The following is a 24,037-nucleotide window of genomic DNA, read 5'->3' as shown; positions in this document are numbered from 1 at the left end:
AACGGCTCACGCCGCAGTTCGCTTCGCTCGGCGCAACCAATCCATTACGCTGCGGCCGTGAGCGGGAGTATTTCCTTGCATACCGAGAGGCGCTGGTATTTAGGTCATAGGACGGGTGGGCCTAATACCCTACCCAGCGCTGACCGGGCGTGACGTCATACCCCCAGGTCCACGTCGGTCAGTCATAGACAAGGGGATTAATCCCCCTCGATAAGGGGGAAAGAGGCCGACGTTGGTTCCGTAACAATATATATATATGTATATATGTATATAAACAGACAATATATATATATATATATATATATATATATATATATATATATATATATATATATATATATATATATATATATATATATATATATATATATATATATATATATGTTGTTACATTTGTGGGGGGTAGGCAATACCTTAGTCCAGGTAGAATTGCATAGATAGTATGCTCCAAATGTCGTAGAGCCGTCTTGATGTACATAAGTTAGGCCGTATGTTTGGAAGAGCGTATCTTCGTTCCCATCACGAGGGGTGGGGTTATGTTAATTAGTTAGGGATTAATGGTAAATCCCCTGTATGTAATGGCCTCTGTTGGTTTTTCCTCTGTTCCTTATGACACATGCAGCACACACACCTAGCCAGGAAATCACGCATTAATTACCCTCAATATAAACCAACCTGAAGCAGGACATTGAGCACTACCGTGGATAACACCGACCTGGTGAGCACACATCAATCAATCAATCAGGCAGGCCATGGGGCCACGCCCCGAAGAGCAGTGATTGTTCCGGGATTGATTGGCGCAAAGACTGCTAAGATGGCACTCGCTGATAGGAGTGGACACGGAGACGTTGTAGGATGACATCAAAGCCTTGAGTACAAAGGAGTGAGAGTGCGGACATTTTGTGTCTCTGCTTCTGGATTTGATCGTGGGCAGTCGGGATTTTATTGTTGGGCTTCCTGGCTTTCCCTTCTTTTCTTCTTGGCTATATATTGGCTTCAGCAAAGTCTCTTGGCTTTTCGTCGCTCTCGATTTCCGCTCTTCTTCTTTGTTTTCTCGAGTCCTGGCTTTGACGATGAACGGTCATGTCCTGGCATCGCTCTTCTCTTCTTCGTCTTCTCGTGGCTGGCTCTGATTTTCTGGCGTTGTCAGTGAACGGTCACGATTTCATATCTCGCCCTGCTTTGGGATTTCATGTGCGAGGGGAATTCATTGACGAGCACGTGAGCATTTCGTAGTGCTCTGTTTGCGCGGGGTTCGGATTGAAGGCATGGCTGCATTTTATTTTCCTTGGCATGTCAGTGTTGGTGAACGAGATCGAGTGGACAAGCACGGCCTGCTCGTTTTGAGCTCGGGGCTGGAAAAGCTAGTTGCACGCCAAGACCGTTCCTACGCGCAGAGTTCACGCCCACAGCCTGCGGTTTCGCGCGCAAGGACGTAGAGGCATGTGACGATCTTTGACGATTCCTGATGAGGTTCAAGAGCCGATTATAGCTAGGTGCCACACAAACACATATTTATTTTCACAGTTATATTTCCCTTTGTCTTTATTCAGGTCTGTGTGCGGGCGCTCCAAATAGAAATTTAGTCTTATTGTTGCCGGCATCTTATTGTTTAGTCTTATTGTTGCCGGCATCCAACAAAATCATTCTTTGTTGCCGGCATTTTCTTTAATAAAGCCGGTATTTTTGTACATTTTAACCCTGTGTCGACTTGGAATTAATTTATCCAGGTGCGAATAAGTCGGGTGGAAGCCGTCCAGGTAAGTTCGTCATCCTCTTTTTCCCTCGTGTGTAAAGAATACCGTCATTTTTGCTTGGAGTAAAGCTCGTTTGGTCATCCGTGTCGCCCTGCGGTGTTCACTACAGGGTAGTCACATGACAATATATACATATATATGTAACTACTTAGTGCATACAGCGCACAACCCCCTTGGCGGTCACGACCCACCATCTGAGAAACACTGGGTTAAGGTGACTGGCTTTTTTAATTTATTATTTCATTCTTATTCTTTAACTGCCACAATTATTCCCATGTTCTTGTGGGGTTGGCCAGGAGAAGTTTGACCCTATTATTTTTCACGACCCGGCTGGCCTGGCCTGATGTTAGAATAATGTTCGAGCAATGATTTGGAATTTGTTAATGGTGTCGGCAATAGCTCGCCTCCTCTTCGTGAAGGACACCGTGGGATCTATAACTAATGCCGGCAGATGGGACGCAAGTTCAACGTCCATCCGAGGGATCCATCCTATTTTATTTTCTTAAGCAAAGGTTATTCAAACGTGTTTAAATGGCACAACCATACACAGTTTTCTTTCTTTGATGGATAATCAGAGAATTTTTCTATTCTAATTATGTGACTGATGGTTTAGCAAGGTGCAATTTGCATGAGACAGTGCAAACGACTCACCATTGGCCAATCACATGTGCGTTACTTGCGTATAATTGCGTTGTCTAGCTGTCTTGTGTCAATACGATAAGATGCTGAACTTTAGACTTTAAACTTTCTCGGCAGTTGTTCATCACCTTATTGTTGCTGCTCTACGAGTGGAAGGCACGAAAGGAACCGTAAGATTATCCAGACTTTATTAATTTCTTCAACAGAACACATCAAAGACCTGTTGTTGGGTGCCTGTTTTTTTTTTTTGTCCATTGTTGTTATCTTCTCAAACCGAGCAGTTATAGATCCACGGTTCTGTACTTGCTTCGTGCGTGTCTGTTAATGATGTGCGGCCGTTTTTTGTGTGTGAGATAAACATGCCGGCATGCGGCCTCAGGCTCAGTTTGGATAGGGACTGACCGCATGCACCTAGCCATGTGCACAGACACAAGTGTGTAGCTGCTTCATATGCCAAGGCAGATTTGAGGCTCCCATGTGCTTGCACTCTAATGAGCCCTGGCGGCCTTGGCAGGCAGCCTGCACTGTAGTGAGCATCTGATGGATTTGCTCCTGCTGCAGCTACACACTGTCACTTTGGCCCAAAGTTTCCTGGTGAGGTATGCACTGCACTACTCTGCAGAGAACTGCCAGCTTGATTTTCATTTTGGTTCACCATTGCACCTGAAAGTTTGACATGTATGCTGACCATTGACCAACTCGAATTGTGAGATACTCAAGAAGCCAATATAAAAAAATAAAACGTTTTAGGTTTTAACATAGAGTAATCTAGCCTTTTGAACCACGTACACTCGTAATTAATAAATTAAACCCCACAGTGTGTTGAACAATATCTTGACTTTAGATGTTATGGTACTATTTTGTTTGGACGTTGAATGTGATGGTTTCCTATGTTCGCTGCAAGTGGGAGCCTGTCTCCTTTTTGTACATCGCTCCTTTCCTATGCCATCTCCAGGCGCTGCATGACGTCATTGAGCTGCATGAGAGCAAGCCCGGTGATGCTCACTTGAGGAAGGTGGCCCGGTGATGACGTGCGCTGAAAGGGAGTACTTAGTTTTCACTCCGGTTGTTTTCTTGCTTGTCCGGATGATATCTCAGCCATCCTTTGAGCTAGGAAGCTGAAATGTCGGCACAATAGTGAGCAAGGGCTTTGGCAAAATGGTATTTTTAGTTTTTTGCTTTATCAATTAATTGATTAATTACTTAATTATTATCGATTAATTAAGTACTTATTTAGCCTGGTGTTGGCTTAGCGGTTAGGGTGCCGGCTTGGGATCCTGGGTTCGAATCCTGGTCGATCGATCAATTAACGCCAGGGGGTTGACGCAGCCTGTCAGCCTTCCGAGGTCGGCAAATTGAGTACCAGTTCACTGGTAATTCCCTATGTGTCGCAAAAGGCGACGAGCAGGGTTGGCTACAGGAAGGGCATCTGGCCATAAAACATTGCTTCAAAAAGGGGACCACGTTGCCCGAAAAAGGCCAACCCCTGCTCTGCGGGGAAAATGGCCTCTAAAGGTGGTTCAATGAAGTACTTATTTCTTTCCTTTCTCATGTGGGCAATATATCAAAGCCACCTTTGAGCTAGGAAGCTGATATTTTGACACGACAATGACCAACCAAGTAAGTAATTTTGCTGTAAAGGCTATTTTTGATTTATTGATTAATCAATTAATTATTTAATTATTCGATTAATGACCTGGCCGTGATCTCGAGATCTCGTGAGATCACGGCGAGGTCACGTCTTTTCGAAGCTGTTCCATGCGCTCACGCTTTCGAAGCCAAGTGATCTTTCTCAATTGTGTTTTTGTCGAGACTGTATCTATCTTTCGGTGTATGTACCTACAGCGTATCTTTTGGAAAATTTTCCGTGCTAATTTTTCGTACATGTATACACAATCGTTGGTTAATGCGTATCGAGTATTCTGCGGCCTAGTACTCGTAGGCTTAGGCTACCGTACCGTCTCCGACCTTGTGGTTTTGTTTTTCTCTCAGCGATTCGTCGAATGCGCTGCAATTATTTTCGTTCTCTGTTTCGTCCCAGTCGTTCACCCCATACCTCCTTGTTTAATATCTCTACTCAAAAAAAAAAAAAAAAACCCAAAAAATATTTCCTTCCCAGGTCTTATTCGTTTATTTGTTGTTCTTATTTGTTCGTTCGTTCTTCGTTCGCGATCACGTGATCACGTGGTTAGAAATGTATAATCTCTCCCCTGAACAACTATTTTCTCTCATATATTATAACACTCTTTTCTTCTTTTCCTCCAAAAGGATGCTTTCGTCTTGCTCACCAAATCTATTCATTCCAAAAAATATATATAATACCATCTCTTACAGTTCCTCCTTTCTACATTCCCTGAACTATCCAGAACTCCACCCCTCCTTCAGTGTCCTCAAACGTATTTTTGACTCGAAGGTCTCAAACTCATTTTGCAAAAAATGTTCGTTTCCCATGAATCGTACACTTTTCAAAATCCAATCTCACCCCTTCCCTCCAAATCCTCCCCATCACCCATCCCTTTCAAATCTCCCCCCTTGCCCCTTCCCTCCCCTCCCTCCTAAACTCCCCCCACACCCCTCCCCTCCGAGACTCTCCCTTGCTCCTCCCCTCCTCAAAGCATCCTCCCTGCTTCTTCCCCCTTCCAACTTTCACCTTCATCTCCCCCAACCTTCTGCCTCGCTCTTCCCCCTCCTCAAATAACACCTCACTGTGCCTCACCCAATCTCCATCAAACCTTTTGTCCGCCCCATTCTTCCCTTTCTCCAAGCTATTCTGAAATCTCTGAAATCTCTGACACACCTTCAACAGCTCTCCCTACCTCTTCCTCCTCTTCCACATCTTACCCTACCCCTCCCCCCCCCTGTTCTGGACCCGATGCTCCCCCTTCCTCTTCCTTAACAGTATGGACCTCAAACATCCGGGGCCTTCGCTCAAACTTGACTGATCTCTCCATACAGGTTGCTTCTGACAAACCAGATGTGATCTGCTTAACAGAAACTTTCCTCCTTCATGATGTCTCTGATGCCTTGGTATCTCGCCCAGGTTACTCCCTCCTCCGGTATGATAGTCCTGAGCCTTGTCCTGGAGGTGGGGTTGCTATCTTTATAAAAAACTCTCTTCCTCACTCGCCCTCCACTGCCCTCTCTCCACCTCACCCCCAGGAATACCTTTGGCTACGGCTTCCCCTTCGCTCCCACCTTTTGTTCATATGTGTGTTGTACCGTCCACCAAACAGCGATGACTCCATCTACATCTCGCTGTCTGATAATATGGACCAACTTCTATCTACCCATCCCAACTCTCTCTTCCTCATATGTGGTGATTTCAATTGTCACCATGCCAGTTGGCTGGGTGTGGGTACCTCTCTCACCAGCCATGGCTCTTCAGCAAAGGACTTCTGCGACTCACTGGGACTGACACAATCTGTCAATTTCCCGACCCGGATCTCAGTCAACGCAGCATATTCTCTTCTGGATTTGGTTATGACAAACTTCCCTGAAAATGTCTGCTGCTCTTCTTCTGCTCCAATCGGCTCATCTGATCATGTGCTTGTCAAAGTGGACATCTCTCTGACCATTCTCAGAGAGCCTCCTCAGCGTCGATGAGTCTGGCATTTCACTCAGGCCAACTGGCACGGTCTTCAAGCAGCCATCAATCATCTGGACTGGTCTCCCATCTCTACCGCCTCTGACATCAACTCATCCTGGGAATTCTTTCAAAGTAAATTGCTCTCTCTCATGCACAGATTTATCCCATCTCGTATTCAGTTGTCATACCCTTCCTCCCGTCCATGGTACACGGAATCTTGTGGTGAGGCTGTTGCCCAGAAACAACTTGCTTTCGTCTCCTGGAAAGCAAATCCAACGGAAGGAAATCTCATTTCCTTTCACAAAGCCCGAAACAAGTGTGTGTCCACCCTCAGGAGAGCCAGGAAACAATATCTCACCGTTCTCAAGACCGAACTCTCTTATCTGTCTCCCTCTTCCAAATCCTGGTGGCGTCTGGTCAAATCTGTTTCTGGTGTTTGTTCCCCCTCCATCCCCTCCCTCACCTCAAACGGCTTACTCCGCACGTGAAAAAGCTGAATGCCTCAACTCTGTATTTGCCTCTAAATCTTGTGTCCCAAACCCATCCCTCTCTGTACCCACCGTACCCAGTCGTACCCAGCTGCTCCTGGACTCTGTGTCCTTTCCTCCTGACAGGGTGGAAAAGTTTCTGTCAACCCTCGACTCTGATTCTGCAACTGGTCCTGACGGCATCAGCCCACGGGTCCTAAAATCATGTTCTTCCGCTCTTTCACTCCCTCTTTCTGTTCTCTTCACCCTCTCTTTTGCTCAAGGTCATGTGCCATCTGCTTGGAAATCAGCCAACATCACCGCTTTGCACAAAAAAAGGTGCAAAAACAGATCCCAGCAACTACAAACCAATCAGCCTTCTCCCAATTATCAGCAAAGTCATGGAATCCATCATTGCTTCAGATATTAAATCTTTCCTCTTCTCCAATGGCTTGATCTCTGATCATCAATTTGGTTTCAGACCTGGTCACTCTACTCTGGACATGCTGCTTCTGCTTTCTCAACAATGGATGGAGGTCCTCAACGCCAAACAGGAAATTAGAGCTGTCTCCCTTGACATTTCATGTGCCTTCGATACGGTCTGGCACCCTGCTCTGCTCACCAAACTCTCCTCCTTTGGTATCCATGGAAATCTCCACGCATGGCTGGCGGACTTCCTCTCTGGTCGTAGTCAACGTGTGGCCCTGAATGGGTTTCTCTCATCTCCTCTTCCTGTTCAGGCTGGAGTTCCCCAAGGTAGTGTTCTGGGCCCTGTGCTTTTTCTGGTCTTCATCAATGATCTCTCTGGCTCTCTTGAAAATCCTCTCTATCTCTTTGCTGACGACTCTACTCTCTGTCGCTCCATACCTCATCCCTCAGATCGGCAGTCTGCAGCCTCCTCACTCTCTGCAGACCTGGACAAAATCACAGACTGGGCAAACAAATGGAACATGTCTTTCAATCCTGATAAATCTCACACTCTTACGATGTCTCTCTGAAAAGACCGACTGGAAAACCCTCCCATCCACTTTCTGAATAATCCTCTCCAAGAAGTTCTGTCACTCAAGCTTTTGGATCTCACTATTTGCCATGATCTTTCCTGGGAAAACCACATTTCAAATCTGGCCTCCAAAGCCAGTCGCCGACTGGGCATCCTCCATCGTGCGAAGTCCTTCCTTGGCACACCTGAGCTCCTCACCACATACAAGGCTTTCATCCGCAGCTCTATGGAATACTGCTCTCCCCTAGCCCGTCTTCACGCTGTTGAAACCAAAGCGTTCAGAATCATTGGAATCTCCCGCGATGAAGCTAACTCCAAGGGCCTTTCACTCACTCACCGCAGGCAGGTTGGTGGTCTTTCCGTCTTCTACCGACTCCTCTCTGGCCTTGCCCCCCCAGCCCTCCCTGGGCTCTGTCCCCCAAATATTCCTACAGGTCGCACAAGATCTGCCTGCAACCTTCTTATGGTTAAACTGCCAAAATCAAGACTTTCTGCTCACCTTCACTCCTTCAATCCTCTTTTCTCCCACCTCTGGAACAAACTCCCTCACTCTCTTCAATCCCACTCCACCCTCCAGGTCTTTAAAACAGCTGTTCACCACCATCTCTTATCCTCCCCCATCCAAAACCTTGATCTTTTCTACCCCTGCTAATTTCGGTCCCTTTGTGTTTTATACCTCTTCCACCCCCCCCCCCCCCCCCCCCACTTCCCACGCCTCCTGCCCCCAAGCCCTCTCCCTCCCACACTTCTCCCTGCTCTCAAATGTTGTGGTTGTGTGCTTCCCCTTCTCTCCCCATCTTGTCTTCCGCTCCCTCTTTTTGTATATTTTGTTTGTCTGGTTGATTTGTTTGTGAAATAAATGTTAGCTCTTTCACGAGCCTTGATTCAGTATACAAAAAAAAAAAAAAAAAAAAAAATGACCTAATTAATTGATTTTTTTTTAAGTTACAGATTCGGATGAAATGGTGGTGGTTTAGGTATTCTATTAGCCAATCGATTATTTATTTAATTATTTTATGATTATCATTTATTTATTTTTATTATTAATCATTTATTTATTTTCTTTCTTATCTGGGAAATATCTCAGGCACCTTTTGAGCTCGGAAGCTGATATTTGGACACCAATGACCAGGTGATGTGGCTATAAATGATATTTTTGATTTATTGATTAATCAATTAATCGATTAATTATTTATTGATTAATCAATTAAATGTTAATTTTTTTTGATTAATGACTTATTTAATTATTTTAAAAAAAGTTACAGCTTCGGATGAAGCACTGGTTTAGGTTTAGGTGGTTTAGGTATTATATGCTATTAGCCAATTGACTAATAAATTATTTTCTGATCATTATTTATTTATTTAAATTATGCAATTAATCAATCATTTATTGTACACCTCTCCCTCCCAATACAGTCTCTATGAGCTGCATGGTGGTACTGCCGGGGCGCCTTCGCTGGAGTATATTTATTTATTTGGCATGGAGGCGGTGTACTTTGAATATACAGATTTGGCATTTAATATGGAATATTTATTTTTTCTTGACTTGGGTTTACTTTCTTAACTCAGTATATCAATCTCGTGAGTTTCTTTTACACTTTGGTGATTTATTTGTTAAAAGAACCATGTCACTGATTGTCTGTCGCGGCAAGAAGTCAACAACAGGATTAGATCACAGGTGGCGTGGCAAAATGTACGGACAGGTGCATTTGATGATTGGCTTCACAGTCGGTTAAACAAGGGTTGTTGCGTTCTGTATTAGTGGAAAACAACTGCTGCACGTCTCCAAAAGTTATTGCCGCTTCCTCTGGAGATGGTCCGTCAACTCGACAATGCTGTTTGTCATGGAGTGGTGGCTTTACAAAATTACGGCATGAAACAGCGTGCTATTGCTCGGCAGTATGGCATCACTCAAGGTCAGGTGTCAAAGATCCTGAAACGAAATGCTCAGAGGGGTGTCCCTACTCCAATACCGAGGCCAGGACGTCCCCCAGAAGCACAAGGAGGGATGATCGCCAGCTGCACCGGTTAGTCCGCAATGGCCATACCAAGTCAGCTAATCGGCTTAGGGCTGAGTGGCAGCAACTGACAAATGTGCCTGTATCCAGAAGGCTAGTCAACCATCGACTGGTTCAAGCAGGCTATCGTGCCAGGCGTCCCCTGAGAAAGCCATGCCTGACCAGACAACACCGCCAGCGCCGATTGCAGTGGGCCAGAGAGCACCGTCAATGGCAGCCAGGACACTGGAATCACGTGATCTTCAGTGACGAGTCTAGATTTCTGGTCTGTCGTCAAGATGGTCGTGTCCGAGTGTGCAGACAAGTGCATGAAGCCTACAACGAAGATTGTATAGTGCCAAGAGTCCAGGCTGGAGGTGGTGGGGTGACCATTTGGGGTGCTTTTCATGCAGGGGGCAAAACTGACCTGGTTGTTCTGAATGGAAACCTGAACCAGTTCAAGCACAGGGCCATTCTGGAAGAAACATTGCTTCCATTTGCTCGTGCAGCCTTTCGAGGAAACTTTATCTTCCAAGATGACAATACATGGCGTCATCGTGCTCGCATGATCCAACACTTTCTTGCTGACCGTGGTGTAGAGCATATGGAGTGACCTGCCATGTCCCCGGATATGAATCCGATAGAGAACTTGTGGGCAGAATTAACGCGTCAAAACGACCACTTGGACCAGCAGCCGACCTCTGTGCGTGAATTGCAGCAGGCTATTGTCACTGCATGGCAAGCGATTCCTGTCCAAACCTTGGCAAATCTCGTGAACAGCATGCCTCAACGTGTACGTGCTCTCCTGAATGCTAGTGGGGGTTACACGAAGTACTGAACTGTAATTTTACTGTCCGTAATCCCAGTCGTAATTTAACTTTTGTTTTTGTGATAAAAAAATTATGCTAATGTGCAAAATAAAGAGATACTTCTGGAAAACGTAAAGAAGTTTAACACAGTACTGTCCATGAATAGAGTTCGACATCAGTTGACATCACTTTCAATGATCAATTTATTTGTTTTGAAATGTCAAATGTGGTTTTCGTTTCTTTTAAAGGTCACATTAACAAAATCTGGAATAATTTCAACATAATTCCAATGAACTTTTGGTTCTAAGACATCTTGAAAAGTAAGTTCACCCCCACAAAAAAAATATTCCATATTAAATGCCAAGTCTGTATCTGTATTTGTTTCTTTGTCCTCATCAGGCATGTAGAAAATTTAGGCCTCACAGCAGCTCAACGACGCTGTGCATCTCAGCTAGCTGCACAGAAGATTCATTTTGTGAGTGCAGGCGATGAGGGAGCGTGTCTTAGCGTCGACTCGGAGGCTGATGTACTTTATGGTGCCCTGTCGGCCTCGCTGTTCAGTGGAGAAATGCCTTCCATCGGGTTGCTTCTGCAGTGGAAATGTGGCATTTGTGCCGGGAGGGCTAGTGGGATTGGGACTACCATTGCCCTTCTTTGTATTTACATTGACTGTGGAGGGTCCGCTGCAGCATTTGTCCTCGTGCGATTTTGCAAGCTTCGCATTTTTCTGCGATGAACCGCTTTATCTCCAGGAAAGGCTTCCGTCCTCTTTGGAGTAACGGAAGCAGACGATGACTTCGGTACAGAGAGGGATGGTGTTCTCTATGTTCAGGAAATGTAATATGTAAAGATAAATGCACTTTTTCTTGAGATCTAGAATCTTATCGCTCACTTGAGGAAGTGAAGCTCACCCGTTTGTTATGCAGTGTTACTCTTCGAGCTTGCAAACACCACTTGTGTTGACCATTAGTTTTTGACAAGGTTTTACTCATCATCTTTGTATAAATGCTGCCGTTTAGCTCGATTATTTACGTGTTTGAGAGGGAGGTTATGGTAATGGGATTGTGGGTGTTGGTCGTGGGTTATATGATTGCAAAGGGTAACACAAGTACGATTGCAGTCGACCGTCCATAATCAGATGGTGTATTGTTGCATAACCCCCTGTTTGATTTGAAACACCGTGAAATTGCCCAATTGAAGATAAAATGTTGCTGTGACATTTTTTTGTTGTCTCGAGCCAAGTCATCAATGCAGCGTTGCCATTTGAACCCAAAATGTATGCACACTTGCAACGTAACTGTCTGCAGACATCGACTATAATATGGCTACTCTGCTTGCACATCTGATAGCCTGAGTTACGAGTGCACAGTTTTATGGAACCCTTGCTGATGAGCTGATGGTTTATATCCGATTTGGTAATGGGAATGTTTCCCCAGACAAATGTACAAGCAGATGTACTCTTGCTAATGTGCATCTCAGGAAGTGCCTGTTATGACTCCCTCCTCCTCCCCCTCGGTCTCTCCACATATCGCCGATCTAGTGTGACACACAAGGGCAGGAATTACCTTCCCTTGAGAAGAGAATGATCTCAAATCTCTGATGATGTATGCATGAGTATCTCCCAGCAATGTTGCTCCCTGCCGGTTTCCTTGGTTCACCCTGTGATTTGATTCATTCAATTTTTTTGTTATCTGGATAACAAAAATTTCGAATGGTGAAAAAGTAATCGATACAGCCAATTGTAGGCAAGTGACATTTTAAACCTACAATTGTGCATTTATTAATTTTTTATCATTGTTTATCCATTTAAATCTTCCTTGTTCAGCCGTCTCTGCTGATAAAGCAAACTTGTAAAAGAATGTAGACATTTGCACAATACAGGTGATTTTACAATGTTCCAGGGATGATGCTCACGAGTTTCATCCCTTCATATTGTCGCGACCATGCCTTCTAGGGGTTACCATTACGTAGCATAACAATAGTTATTACTTATTACCCTCGCCAGAGGAGAGGGTATTGCATTTGGGTCTGTTTGTCTGTTTGTTTGTCCGCACATAATAAATATGATTTTCTCTGCAACCGTTGGTCCGATTGACAGGAAATTTTCACCATATGTGCACCTCCTCCTGTAGAATTTTAAAATGATAATTATGACGTCATAGGTCACGTGGTATGAGCGCCATCTTGGAAAAACTGAAAAACTTTCCCTATATCACCTCTATCTCCGAAAGCACTGAATATAAAAAAATTGAGACATGACTCATTGTAAAGAACTCTCCATGGGGAATAACATATGTTAATGATGATGTCATAGGTGCCTCCATTATGAAATCATAATTCGACAAAGGTACAAAACTTCATCCGATCAAGATGAAATTTATTGAGCGCCATCTAGGGATAAATAGGTGGTGGAAAAAAACAATGATTACATCATCGGTCACGTGGTTAGGCCGCCATATTTGTTTTAACGCAAAAGCCTTAAAAACTACTAAAACACATCCTGGTGAGGGTCTGCAATCGCTGATTGCTCATTCTTTCTTATTTCCATAGTGCAGGATAGCATATGAATGAGGTAAAATGACCATCTTACTATAATTCACCAAATGTCCGTCCGTCTGTCTGTCTGTCTGTCTATCCGTTCGAAGATACCGTAAAAACTCCTGAACCAATCGCAACGATATTTTGGGTGGGTAATTCTGGGATCTCCAGGAGTAAAATAGGCTATTTAGTTTTCCCAATTTCAGATTTGGTCTCCAGCATTCTCAGGTTTGGACTCCCGCATAACATTCGTGTTCGCATAACGTTCATTGTGACGATGTTTTCATTGTGACGATGTTGTTTTCCCGGGTGCCGCACAAACGGCTGCACTGATCGCTGCACGGCTACACCGATCGAACTCAGTGACCTCGGACAAAGACCTTTTATAAGGACACGGGTTGAATCCCTGCTTGAGAGAATTCCATTCCCCTTCCCACCATCACGGCCGTCTCTTCAACTTAAAATCCCACGAGATATGCGTAAAGTATTTCGGTGCAAATCTTTCATACCTGTATTGAAAATCGTGTTAATTAGTGTCGTGTCTTGAGGCCTTGTACAGTGTACACTGTACAACCTTGAGGCTTTGTTTTTCTCTCAGCGGTCCGTCGTTTGTGATCCAATAACTTTCGTTCTCTGTATTCCCAGTCTTTTCACCCATAGCCTACTTCCTTGTGTAAATCTCAACTCAAAAAAAACAAAAAAAAAAACATTTCCTTCTCTGTTCTCATTCGTTTATTCATTCTTATTCGTTCGTTCGTTCTTCGACCACGTGTTTCTCCCCCATTTCCCCAGATAGTTTTCACTGTTATTAACCTTCAATGTTTACACTTTCCCCTCAAGTTATGTATTCCGTCATATTTTATAACACCTTTTTCTTCTTCTTCTTTAAAAGGCTGCTTTCGACTTGCTCACCAAATCAATTCATCCCAAAAAAAATATCCATCTCCTATAGTGCCTTTTTTCTACATTCCCTAAACTCTCCTGCACTCCATCCTCCATCCAGCATCCTTAAACGTATTTTTAACTCGAAGGTCACAAGAAACTCATTTTGCAATAAATGTTCGTTTCCCATAAATCGTACACTTTCTAAAATCCAATCTCACCCTTCCCCTCCAAATCTTCCCCATAACCCCTCCCCTCCAAATCTTCCCCATCACCCATCCCTTTCAAATCTCCCCCCTTGCCCCCTCCCTCCTAAACTACCCCCTCACCCCTCCCCGCCAAGACGCCCCCTCGCCCCTCCCCTCCTAGACTCCTGCCTCACCCCTCCCCTCCAAATCTCCCCCATATCCCATCCCTTTCAAATCCCTCCCCTTGTCCCTTCCCTCCCAAACTCCCCCCTCACCCCTCCCCTTCAAATCTCCCCACCCTCATTGCTTCTCAATTTCCCCCCTCTCACTCCCCCTCCTCAAAGCATCCTCCCCGCTTCTTCCCCCTTCCAACTCTCACCTCCATCGCCCCCAACCTTCTGCCTCGCTCTTCCCCCTCCTCAAATAACACCTCATTGTGCCTCACCCAATCACCATCAAACCTTTTGTCCGCCCCATCCTTCCCTTTCTCCGAGCTATTCTGAAATCTCTGACACACCTTCAACAGCTCTCCCTACCTCTTCCACCTCTTCCACATCTTACCCTACCCCTCCTCCCCCCTGTTCTGTATCTGATGCTCCCCCTTCCTCTTCATTAATGGAATGGACCTCAAACATCCGGGGCCTTCGTTCAAACTTAACTGATCTCTCCATACAGGTTGCTTCTGTCAAACCAGACGTGATCTGCTTAACAGAAACTTTCCTCCTTTATGATGTCTCTGATTCCTTAGTATCTCTCCCGGGCTACTCCCTCCTCCAGTATGATAGACCTGAGCCTCGTCCTGGAGGCGGGGTTGCTATCTTTATCAAAAACTTCTTCCTCACTCGCCCTGCACTGCACTCTCTCCACCTCACCCCCAGGAATACCTCTGGCTACGGCTTCCCCTTCGCTCCCACCTCTTGTTCATATGTGTGTTGTACCGTCCACCAAACAGTGATGACTCCATCTACATCTCGCTGTCAGATAATATGGACCAACTTCTATCTACTCATCCCAACTCTCTCTTCCTCATATGTGGTGATTTCAACTGTCATCATGCCAGTTGGCTGGGTGTGGGTACCTCTCTCACCAGCCATGGCTCCTCAGCAAAGGACTTCTGCGACTCATTGGGACTGACACAATCTGTCAATTTCCCGACCCGGATCTCAGTCAACGGAACATCTTCTCTTCTGGACTTGGTTATCACTAACTTCCCTGAAAATGTCTGCTGCTCTTCTTCTGCTCCAATCGGATCATCTGATCATGTCCTTGTTAAAGTGGACATCTCTCTGACCATCCTCAGGGAGCCTGCTCAGCGTCGACGAGTCTGGCATTTCACTCAGGCCAAATGGCACGGTCTTCAAGCAGCCATCAATCATCTGGACTGGTCTCCCATCTCTACGACCTCTGACATCAACTCATCCTGGGAATTCTTCCAAAGTAAATTGCTCTCTCTCATGCACAGATTTATCCCATCTCGTCTTCAGTTGTCATACCCTTCCTCCCGTCCATGGTACACGGAATCTTGTGGTGAGGCTGTTGCCCAGAAACAACTTGCCTTCGTCTCCTGGAAAGCAAATCCAACGGAAGGAAATCTCATTTCCTTTCACAAAGCCCGAAACAAGTGTGTGTCCACCCTCAGGAGAGCCAGGAAACAATATCTATCCGTTCTCAAGACCGAACTCTCTTATCTGTCTCCCTCTTCCAAATCCTGGTGGCGTCTGGTCAAATCCGTTTCTGGTGTTTGTTCCCCCTCCATCCCCTCCCTTACCTCAAACGGCTAAACAGCTGACTCCGCACGTGAAAAGGCTGAATGCCTCAACTCTGTGTTTGCCTCTAAATCTTGTGTCCCAAACCCATCCCTCTCTGTACCCACCATACCCAGTCGTACCCTGCTGCTCCTGGACTCCGTGTCCTTTCCTCCTGACAAGGTGGAAAAGTTTCTGTCAACCCTCGACTCTGATTCTGCAACTGGACCCGACGGCATCAGCCCACGGGTCCTAAAATCCTGCTCTGCTGCTCTATCTCACCCTCTCTCTGTTCTCTTCACCCTCTCTTTTGCTCAAGGTCAACTGCCATCTGCTTGGAAATCAGCCAACATCACCGCTTTGCACAAAAAAGGTGCAAAAACAGATCCTAGCAACTACAGACCAATCAGCCTTCTTCCAATTATCAGCAAAGTCATGGAATCCATCATTGCTTCGGATATGAAATCTTTCCTCTTCTCCAATGGCTTGATCTCTGATCATCAATTTGGTTTCAGACCAGGTCACTCTACTCTGGACATGCTGCTTCTGCTGTCTCAACAATGGATGGAGGTCCTCAATGCCAAACAGGAAATTAGAGCTGTCTCCCTCAACATATCACGTGCCTTCGACACGGTCTGGCATCCCGCTCTGCTCACCAAACTCTCCTCCTTTGGTATCCATGGAAAACTCCACGCATGGCTGGCGGACTTCCTCTCTAGTCGTCGTCAACGTGTGGCCCTGAATGGGTTTCTCTCATCTCCTCTTCCTGTTCAGGCTGGAGTTCCCCAAGGCAGTGTTCTGGGCCCCGTGCTTTTTCTGGTCTTCATCAATGATCTCTCTGACTCTCTTGAAAATCCTCTCTATCTCTTTGCTGATGACTCCACTCTCTGCCGCTCCATTCCTCTTCCCTCAGATCGGCAGTCTGCAGCCTCCTCACTCTCTGAAGACTTGGACAAAATCACAGACTGGTCAAACAAGTGGAACATGTCTTTCAATCCTGACAAATCTCACACTCTTACTATGTCTCTCCGAAAAGATCGACTGGACAACCCTCCCATCTACTTTCTCAACAATCCTCTCCAAGAAGTTCTGTCGCTCAAGCTTTTGGGTCTCACTATCTGCCATGATCTTTCTTGGGAAAACCACATTTCCAAGCTGGCCTCCAAAGCCAGTCGCCGACTGGGCATCCTCCGTCATGCGAAGTCCTTCCTCGGCACACCTGAGCTCCTCACCACATACAAAGCTTTCATCCGCAGCTCAATGGAATACTGTTCTCCCCTATGGGCCGGTGCTCCTGCCTCACACCTAGCTCGGCTTCACGCTGTTGAAACCAAAGCTTTCAGAATTATTGGAATCTCCCGCGATGAAGCTATCTCTGAGGGCCTTTCACTCACTCACCGCAGGCAGGTAGGTGGTCTTTCTGTCTTCTACCGACTCCTCTCCGGCCTTGCACCCCCAGCTCTCTCTGTGCTCTGTCCCCCAAATATTCCTACAGGTCACACAAGATCTGCCAGCAACCCTCTGATGGTTAAACTGCCGAAATCTCGGCTCTCTGCTCACCTTCACTCTTTCATTCCTCTTTTCTCCCGCCTCTGGAACAAACTCCCTCACTCCCTTCAATCCCACTCCTCCCTCCAGGTCTTTAAAACAGCTGTTCACCACCATCTCTTATCTTCCCCCATCCAAAACCTTGATCTTTTCTACCCCTGCTAATTCACCCCAGATCCACCTTGTTTGAAATTCCAACTTCTTTCCTGGAAGTCCTGGCAGTGTCCATATGTTTTATACCTCTCCCACCGCCCCCTTCCCATGCCCCCCCCCCCCCCAAAGCCCTCGCCCTCTCTCAGATCTCTCGATGTCTCCATGTCTCTCGGTCCCTGCTCTCAAATGTTGTGTTTGTGTCCTTCCCCCTCTCTCCCCATCTTGTCTACCGCTCCCGATGTTATATGTTTTATGTGTCGGTTTGTCTTTCTGTGTGATTAATGTTCGCTCTTTCACGAGCCTCGATCTTGTGTACAAAAAAAAAAAAAAAAAAAGGACGACCCAAAACCAATATAAACATCATTAAACATCATTCGTATATAAACATCATTAAAAGTAAATAATGACCTCGGCCAAAGTTCAAACGACATTTAATCTCTACATGAGAGAATTCCACATAGCTATTTGGGCGGTGAATACGCTAACGGATCGCTGTTTCCATCGATCTTGCCAAGGCCGTAACACCTATCGGCTCAAAATCCTTTTAACTGTTGATTTGGTAGTTTTTACAATGAAGGAAACATTAACAATGTTGTTTAAAGTTTATATTGTGATTAATTGGAGTTATGGTGTTTGGAATGAAAAAAGAGATGTTGAGTTCAAGTGAATGACGACATGCCGTGATGGTTTCTACTTTCTGAACGTGAACTTCGCGGATGGCCATATGCAGATTCGCCACGGTCCCACGATCGATGTTTCTATACGTGAACGTACCCGTTTGTTTGCGAACGGGTAGGTTTTTCATGGAAGTCCTTCACGAACTTGCTGTCCATGTCTGACGTTCGACTGAAGGTGCTACAGGAATGTGGAATTTATTGGTTTCATGCTTTAGCATTCGCCGTATCTGCATTGCCTGTTTGCTTCTGGCCTCACACCCATGTGTAGCACAGGTACCTCACTCGTTACCTCACTAGGTACCTCACACGGGTATCTCCCTAGTATTAGGAAATGCGTCATTATTTGTACAGAAAGCAGCCAGCTTCCTTCCCTGCTTGTTCTTGTCTCAAACCACTTCCCCTTGGAACCACCTTAATGTTTTATCCCTTTGTGATCTGTCCTTTGTTCTTTGTGTGTAGAAACAATGCCATGGGCACAAGTTTTGGCGCCAAAGGGCACGTCGAGGCCATGGCCGCAGAACTTGTATGAGGTTTAATTGATGGCCGAATAGCCAATCAGCACCGGATGGACAGGGCAGAGCTACGTCACAGTGTGGGGCATCACAGTGTGGGGCATCACGGGGAGCCAAGAAGGTCACGCACACGTCCGAAGGACAGCACAGTTCCAGCCAGGAGAGTCCGGGGGATTCACACACGTCACGTGAAATGGCGAGCTTGTGGTTTTTGGCTTCTGGCCCCTTTTCCGTGATGGTCCACTTGCGATCCAGCCAGGGTTGTTCCCACTGTCAGCTGGACGGGATTTTTGAGAGTTGGGAGCCAACCTGCTGTGTGGAGACGCTGAGATTCCCATTTGTTCAGTTGCGCAAGAGTCACGTGGCCCACATTTGGGTCGCAAGGAGTATTCCGTGTCTTGTCATTTCTCCCTAGTGTATCTTCTGTGGTGTGTCTAAGGCTTTTAGTCTTATATTGAAAATGATCTGCTGTATGACAATACCTGAGGCACGCATTTCGTTTGTAAATAGGACTATAAATAAATGCTGTCATGTCTCTTGTTTTCCCTCCCCTGTTTTAATCAATCATACATGAAGTCACTTGGTCTCTGAGTGATTTGAGTTGCTCTGATAGCGTGCTGAATTAGAAATTAATCATCTGTTAAAGGATAGTTTGAGTTTGGGATGATTAGCGTCAGCATGAAAAGTACCCATGTCCAATGCAGTAACCGCTTGCGCCGCCATTTGATAGCGGGCATGAGAGAAGTACCAGCATGTCACTTAGCCGGCTCAGACATTCCAACGAAGGTGGACTGGCATGACAACTTTAACAGTGGTTTGTCAGGATTCGGACCAGGTGACTCGGCCCGCCTGACAATGTAACAATATTATACAAGTAATGTTGAAAATAGAAAACAGGACTACAGGTTGTAGATTTGGTGGCCATTTGTTGACACACGATCTACCTACTTGCCAGGTTTATGCTCTCATTGTGAAGCAATCCTGAAAGTTTCAGGAGTGTCGGTCGGGTTGTTGATTTCAGAAGGAATGACAAGTTTCTGCTCAGATTTTATATTTTAACAACTAGTGAGTTACCCGTGCTATGCATGGGTGGGAGGCCAGAAGCAAACAGCCAACACAGAAACGGCGAATGATAAAGCATGAAACCAATAAATTCCACATTCCTGTATCACCTTCAGTCGCACGTCAGACATGGACAGCAAGTTAGTGAAGGGCTTCCATGAAAAACGTACCTGTTCGCAAACAAATGGGTACGTTTGTTCCATACCCAGTCAATGGCGAATCTGCATATGGCGATCCGCAAATTTCACGTTTAGAAAGTAGAAACTGGCACGGCATTTCTTCATTCACTTGAACTTGATATCTCTTTTTTCATTCCAAACAGCATAACTCCAATCACAAATTAAATACCATTAATATAAAAAATAAACTTTTAACAACATTCGTGACATAAACAAATATGTAAATCCGGATGTGAAGTTACGTACGGTTTGGTGAACATAATTACGAATTCAAAATCGTAATTGTATTCACTCAATTCCAATCATCAATTGATACTTTAACAAAATAGTGTTTTAAATGTCGGTTGTATTGGGATATTTTCAAACCAGCTCATTGCCGTAATCTGTCCACTTCCGCATTCGGCAGGTTCGTAATGCATTGATCAGGATTTTCCTCAATTCCGCAATGAAATGTTCATGAAATACTGTTCAGCCGTTTGTCATGTTCTTTTGGAGAATTATCGTCGGATTTTACTGCAGGGGTTCCAGGAAATCGTTGCGATCGGTGCAGCCGTTTTTGCGGTACCCGGGACAATAATGTTATGCGGGAGTCCAAACCTGAAAATGCTGGAGACCAAAGCTGAAATTGGAAAAACAATATGGCCTATTTTACTCCAGGGGGTCCCAGGATAAAAAAAAAAACAAAAAAAAAAAACACCTTTAGAGGCCATTTTTCCCCGCAAAGCAGGGGTTGGCCTTTTTCGGGAACCGTGGTTGTTGTTGTTTTTTTGGTCCCCTTTTTGAAGCCATGTTTTACAGCCGGATGCCCTTCCTGACGCCAACCCTTTTTGCCGCCTTTAACGACAAACAGGGAATTACCAGTGAACTGGTACTCAATTACGGGGTCCCAGGATTACCCACCCAAAATATCGTTGCGATGGGTTCAGCCGTTTTTGCGGTACCTGGGAACAGACGGACAGACATTTGGTGAATTATAGTAAGATGGGGGCATAAGGAAGTGTTCAGAGAGTAGGGGAGGCATATACTAGGCGCATAGGATATGAATGGAGGAATCAGGAGATAGGTAAGCATTGTGAAGACAAAAGTGCGACCAATGATGCAGATGAGATTGACACAAATGACTTTACCCTGTTATGCATTTCATTTTCAAGTGTGTGGCAAATATGATTCATGCTTTGACTGTTTCCTAATGTTGCTTTGTAAGTGCCTGATCTGCTTCAACAACAAACATTTTTATCATTGTTAATTTCTTGAGAAAAGAAGTGATTTGGAGTTGTTGGGTTTATTTTGGTCCTTTTTTTAATGAAACATTATTGGTGTTAAGATAGCTCCAGCATTGGCCAAAATAGCATTTTCTTCACTATTTAGCCTGCACCCTACACAGGACGGGGTTTTGCGTGTGTGTGTGTGTGTGTGTGTGTGTGTGTGTGTGTGTGTGTGTGTGTGTGTGTGTGTGTGTGTGTTCGTTCCCCTAGGCCAAGACATACCTTTTGTCATAAAATTTTCAGCAAACCTTTATTATGAGAATATGGAGGAAATAATGAAAGATTGGGTCAAAATGTGAAAGGGCAAAGTCATACTGACTATAAATGGCCCTTATTAGCCCCACTGCTGCCCATCAAGATCGAGACCCCCCATTTTTTTTTCTTAATCACCTTCCGTGTTTATTTATTTACCACTGAGCTTCAATGCGTCTGTCCAGGCCATAACATTTTTGCTAATTGAGCTCTTGTGATCAAATCTTCCACAAACCTTTCTTATGAGATAACTGTCATTTTCGTCAAGTTTAGTTCGAGAACAAAGCGGATGCAGATGGGCTTTTCAATTTGTGATGCTTTCTAGTTTTAATATTGGATTGTAAAAATAACGAGATGAGAATGGCAGTATTTTCAATCTCTATTTTTGGAGTAGAAAAGTTTGGTCCTTGGTTGTCTGTCTTTTTTAAAATAATCTGTTGTGTTGGTTACCAAATTCTGTTGGTGTCTGTGGGACAGGAGTACAGATTCATTACTTTGTAGCTAATTTCCTGGGATGCAGAGGGATTTATTTTTTGTAAACAAAGTCGAGACTTGTGGAGGAGGTAGAACATAGACTAGATAAGGATGTAACATAACAAAAGGAACAATAGAAAGAGAGGGGATAAACATGAACAGCAGTGATAAAGGACAAAACTAGAACGGCACTGGAGAGAGCATACATCCACCAGGCTGAACAGTTTATGTTTTGTATCCCACTGATAGGCCGGATATGGAGTCGAACCTGAACCAAAATCGAATAGTCTTGTTCTTGTCTCTTAACCAACTTGTCCACCAAGTTTAGCCATAACTCGTCCATAACTTTTTTTAAATATCATGTTATATATCGCTTTTTGCCCGATCTCTCAATGGTGAAGAATCACTTTAAGATTAAATAATTATCTTTTCCGAATCCATATTCAGATCTTCACCAAAATCGAATCAATATGGTCTTGTCACACCCCCATTGTGTCCACCAGGTTTCGTCCAAATTCGTCCATAACTTTTTGAGATATCCTGCTATGTATCGGTTTTAGCCCTATCTCTCAATGGTGAATAATCACTTTAAAAATTCTCAGATCTGGATGCTAATCTTCACCAAAACCGAATCATTTCATCCTTGTTACATACGCTACCTCTCCGCCAAATTTCGTCCGAATCCTACAACGTTCTGAGAAATCTTGTTCACAAACAAACAGACAGGGGTGAAAATATAACCTCCATCCACCTTCTGTGGTAGAGATAATAAAGGGACTTGGACAAGTAAGGAAGTGAGGATTGGGTAGGATGGACTGGGTGGACAAGATTGATACAGAAGCAAACTCTCAGGTAGGAAAGACTGGAGATTTGGAAAGTGGAGGGCTTGGGGAGAGTTATGGGGGCAGAAAAGATCATGGTATTGGATTGGGGACGATCTGAGATGGTGGTGAATAGCTGTCTTGAAAAGCTGGAGGGAATAATGAGATTGAAGAGGATGTGGAAGTTGGTTCCACAGTTGGGGAAACAAGAGGAATGAATTTGTGGAAGTGAGCAGTGATCCTGGATTTTTGGAGGAGGTTGATGGTGGACCGTGTGCGCCCTGTAGGAACCTGGATTTGATCTCAAATAATGATTTGACTTACTGAACTCCCGGATAGCGATGACTTAAAGATGGATGTGCATGTGTACACGTGTGCATTGGATCATGACATGGATCATATATTTACCAGTAGGCAGTCCAGGACGTTAAAAAGAAATAAATACGTTTTGGAGTCTAGGTCTTATGAAACTATTTGAAACGTGGATTTGAATCTGTCCTGGAATGTGGATCTGGATCTTTGCCTTCCCAAAAATTGTTTTTCCTTTTTTTATTTAACCAGTGCTTGGCCAGCACAATAGGTGTATAACCAATATTGGATTTGTCCAACAATAATACCGAAGGTAACTTATGAAAATAAATATTGGTGATTTCTAAGCATTGCATTAAAGTATGATTGGATTTGTTTTCAAATTGAAAAGCAGGATGAAGGGATAGATGGGGTTTGTTTGGAGGTTGACACTCCTTGACCCCGCCAACTTCTCCAACTTCCAAATAAGCCTGTCCACCTCCACCTGACTTTTCTACATATCACTCTCTCTTCAAAGTTAATAGTTTAAGTAAATGGAGGAATGCTTAATTTGAAGTGTACTTAAACACCATAAGCATTCAAAAAAAAAAGGAAGAGATCTCCTTGGTGCGTGCAACGGGGTCAGTGTGCAGTGGTAATACGGATATTTGCAATTTTCTATCGACACCAGTCTTGGACAGCGGAATTTCTGCCTTGGGCTTCATCAGCAGTCCAACAAAAATAAAACAGACACATCGAAGTTTTATGAAAGGACACAGGCTTTTTTGGGGTCATTGTTTGAGTCATATTTAATCTTTGGCTTTTGGTCTATTAAATTAACTTCCGCGAACATATGGTGGATCAAAGGGAGACAGACAAACTCTTCTGAATTGTTGCAACTCTTTGGAGGAGTTGTGCGGTTGATTAGTAGTTGCTCTCTCTGTTTGAAATTGTGATGGCATTGTTCTCTCTGACGACGACGTTTCCATTTCCCATCTCATCTTGTTTGTACAATTGTGTTTTTTAGCGTTTCATTTGATGCAATGGGGGCATTTTTGATTGTACAGTTTTTCAATGATGAAAAAGGCATATTTGGTTGTGTAAGGTACATGTCGTTCTCACCTGATTTCTCGACTGTGTTGCATCAGGCATCTTGCACCTTGCTTCACTGAAACTGCCCGCACTCTGCAACCCAACA

General features: G+C 44.6%; 1 protein-coding gene across 6 annotated transcripts in view; it reads left to right on the top strand.

Moving 5' to 3' along the window:
* RAPH1 (Ras association (RalGDS/AF-6) and pleckstrin homology domains 1) overlaps positions 1-24,037 on the top strand; it is a 202,459-nt gene that overhangs the window by 85,187 nt on the left and 93,235 nt on the right. Inside the window, exons 1-2 of one of the 6 annotated variants that reach the window (XM_068130931.2) lie at positions 2,533-2,566; positions 3,352-3,533. The exons of 4 other annotated variants lie outside the window; for them this stretch is intronic. The gene's annotated coding sequence lies outside the window, so the exon portion shown is untranslated. Of the gene's footprint in view, positions 1-2,508; positions 2,567-3,351; positions 3,534-24,037 lie in introns of those variants that run through there. One more of the 6 variants, XM_068130941.2, reaches the window with a different exon arrangement.

Source organism: Myxine glutinosa, chromosome 1 (genome assembly GCF_964187855.1).
Source record: "Myxine glutinosa chromosome 1, kmMyxGlut1.1, whole genome shotgun sequence".
Taxonomy (NCBI): domain Eukaryota; kingdom Metazoa; phylum Chordata; class Myxini; order Myxiniformes; family Myxinidae; genus Myxine; species Myxine glutinosa.
This window is presented reverse-complemented; position numbering and strand designations above follow the sequence as displayed.